Raw genomic sequence first — 3,756 nt, 5'->3', positions numbered from 1 at the left:
AGGATTCTTCAATATATGAAAATCAATCAATGTGATAAACCATACTAAGAAATTGAAGTATAGAAACCATATGATCATCTCAATAGATGCAGAAAAAGCTTTCAACAAAATTCAACACCCATTTATGATAAAAACCCTCCGGACAGTAGGCATAGAGGGAACTTACCTCAACATAATAAAGGCCAGTCCCTACTGCAGAGCTACTGCTTGAAAAGCGACTTAAAGGGCCCGCGCACCACAACCCCCTCGGCCTGCCATGCTGCTGCCCATGCTGCTGTTGCTCCGCCTTCTTGGCCTGGCCACCGCTGAACCCGCCATTTACTTCAAGGAGCAGTTTCTGGATGGAAACGGGTGGACTGAGTGCTGGATCGAATCCAAACACAATCGGATTTTGGCAAATTCGTTCTCAGTTCCGGCAAGTTCTGTGGTGACCAGGAGAAAGATAAAGGGCTGCAGACAAGCCAGGGTGCCCGGTCTTACACTGTGTTGGCCAGATTCGAGCCCTTCAGCAATAAGGGTCATACACTGGTGGTGCAGTTCACTGTGAAACGCGAACGGAACATCGACTGTGGGGGTGGCTACTTGAAGCTATTTCCAGATGGTCTGGACCAGAGAGACATGCGTGGAGACTCCGAATACAACATCATGTTTGGCCCGGACATCTGTGGCCCTGGCACCAAGAAGGTTCATGTCATCTTCAACTACAAGGGCAAGAACGTGCTGATCAACAAGGATATCCGTTGCAAAGACGGATATCTTTACACGCTGGTTGTGTGGCCTGATAATACCTGTGAGCTAAAGACTGACAACAGCCAGGTGGAGTCAGGCTCCTCGGAGGATGATTGGGATTTCTTGCCCCCCAAGAAGATAAAGGATCCTGATGCTGCAAAGTCTGGAGACTGGGACGAGTGAGCCAAGACTGATGACCCTACAGACTCCAAGCCTGAGGACTGGGACAAGCCTGAGCACATTCCTGACCCTGATGCTAAGAAGCCCGAGGACTGGGATGGAGAGATGGATGGAGAATGGGAACCAACAGTGATTCAGAACCCAGAGTCCAAGGGGGAGTGGAAGCCCTGGCAGATTCACAACCCAGATTACAAGGGCATTTGGATCCACCCAGAGATCGACAACCCTGAGTATTCCCCTGATAGCAACATCTATGCCTATGAAAACTTTGCTGTACTGGGCTTGGATCTCTGATCTCCAGGCAGGTCAAGTCTGGCACCATCTTTGACAACTTCCTCATCACCAACAATGAGGCATATGCTGAGGAGTTTGGCAATGAGACATGGCGTGTCATGAAGGTAGCAGAAAAACAAATGAAGGACACGCAAGATGAAGGGCAGAGGCTAAAGGAGGAGGAGGGAGGAGGAGGATGAGAAAGTGGAGGACGAGAAGGAAGACGCTGTCGCTGGCCAGGCCAAGGGTGAGCTGCAGGGACCACACTGCCGCCTCCAGGGCTGGACTGAGGCCTGAGTGCTCCAGCCACAGAGCCGGCCATGCACCGTGCAAAATAATGTCTCTATGAGACTGGAGAACTTTCCTTTTTTTTCAGGCAGGTTCCAATTTGGGGTGGATTTTGTTTTGTTTCCCACCCTCCCTTTTTTTTGTTTGTTTGTTTGTTTTAACTGATGTTTTGTTTCTGAATCTCCTTCAGCCCTCAACCCTGGCCTTCATCGTTCTTGATTTGACATCTTTGCTTTCTGTTGTCCCCTTATCTCCCCAGATCCCTTAGTTCCCCTCCAACTTGGGGACTCGGGGTGGGGTGTGGTGTGGAGGAGATGCCCGAGGCCCAAGGTTCCATCTGCTCTCCTTCCTGGATCCCACAGGGGGGTAGGAGAAGAGGGTGACATCACCAGCTCCCCAGCACTGAGAAAGAATGGGGCTCCTAAGGCCTGAGCTCTGACCTCCCTCTCTCCTTTCGCCCCTGCCCCCAAGACTGGGCCACTTCCGAGTGGCGCAGCAGGTTCTAGCTTGGCTCATACTGAGAATGTAAGAACGACAAATGAAATTTCTATTAAATTAAGTTTTGTGTCTTCAAAAAATAAAATAAAAATAAAAACATAATAAAGGCCATATATAACAAAACCAGAGCCAACATCATTCTCAATGGTGAAAAACTGAAACCATTTCCACTAAGATTAGGAAAAAGACAAGGTTGCCCACTCTCACCACTATTATTCAACATAGTATTGGAAGTTTTAGCCACAGCAATCAAAGAAGAAGAAATAAAAGGAATCCAAATCGGAAAAGAAGTAAAACCATCACTGTTTGCAGATGACATGATACTAAACATAGAGAATCCTAAAGATGTTACCAGAAAACTACTAGAGCTAATCAATGAATTTGGTAAAGTACCAGGATACAAAATTATTGCACAGAAATCTCTTGCATTCCTATACACTAATGATGAAAAATCTGAAAGAGAAATTAAGGAAACACTCCCATTTACCATTGCAACAAAAAGAATAAAATACCTAGGAATAAACCTACCTAAGGAGACAAAAGACCTGTATGCAGAAAACTGTAAGACACTGATGAAAGAAATTAAAGATGATACAAACAGATGGAGAGATATACCATGTTCTTGGATTGGAAGAATCAACATTGTGAAAATGGCTATACTACCCAAAGCAATCTACAGATTCAATGCAATCCCTCTCAAACTACCAAGGGCATTTTTCACAGAACTAGAACAAAAAAATTTCACAATTTGTATGGAAACACAAAAGACCCCGAATAACCAAAGCAATCTTGAGAAAGAAAAACAGAGCTACAAGAATCAGGCTCCCAGACTTCAGACTACGCTACAAAGCTACAGGAATCAAGACAGTATGGTACTGGCACAAAAACAGAAATATAGATCAATGGAACACGATACAAAGCCCACAGATAAACCCACACACATATGGTCACCTTACCTTTGATAAAGGAGGTAAGAATATACAGTGGAGAGAAGATAGCCTCTTCAATAAGTGGGCTGGGAAAACTGGACAGCTACATGTAAAAAGAATGAAATTAGAACACTCCCTAACACCATACACAAAAATAAACTCAAAATGGGTTAAAGACCTAAAGGTAAGGCCAGACACTATAAAACTCTTAGAGGAAAACATAGGCAGAACACTCTATGACATAAATCACAGCAAGATGCTTTTTGACCCACCTCCCAGAAAAATGGAAATAAAAACAAAAATAAACAAATGGACCTAATGAAACTTAAAAGCTTTTGCACACCAAAGGAAACCATAAGCAGAACAAAAAGACAACCCTCAGAATGGGAGAAAATATTTGCAAATGAAGCAACTGACATAGGATTAATCTCCAAAATTTACAAGCAGCTCATGCAGCTCAGTATCAAAAAAAAAAAATCAACCCAATCCAAAAATGGGCAGAAGACCTAAACAGACATTTCTCCAAAGAAGATATACAGATTGCCAACAAACACATGAAAGGATGCTCAACATCACTAATCATTAGAGAAATGCAAATCAAAACTACAATGAGGTATCACCTCACACCGGTCAGAATGGCCATCATCAAAAAATCTACAAACAATAAGTGCTGGAGAGGGTGTGGAGAAAAGGGAACCCTCTTGCACTATTGGTGGGAATGTAAATTGATACAACCACTATGGAGAACAGTATGGAAGTTCCTTAAAAAACTACAAATAGAACTACCATATGACCCAGCAATCCCACTACTGGGCATATACCCTGAGAAAACCATAATTCAAAAAGAGTCACATACCAC

General features: G+C 43.8%; 1 pseudogene across 1 annotated transcript; it reads left to right on the top strand.

Moving 5' to 3' along the window:
* The first annotated feature begins 256 nt into the window (after positions 1 to 256).
* On the top strand, positions 257 to 1,479 carry LOC309835707 (calreticulin-like; annotated as a pseudogene). Its single transcript has one exon. The product of its transcript is annotated as a calreticulin-like (transcript).
* The last annotated feature ends 2,277 nt before the right edge of the window (positions 1,480 to 3,756 follow it).

The sequence above is a fragment of the Grampus griseus genome (genome assembly GCF_964374135.1).
Source record: "Grampus griseus genome assembly, chromosome: 17".
NCBI classification, from domain to species: domain Eukaryota; kingdom Metazoa; phylum Chordata; class Mammalia; order Artiodactyla; family Delphinidae; genus Grampus; species Grampus griseus.
This window is presented reverse-complemented; position numbering and strand designations above follow the sequence as displayed.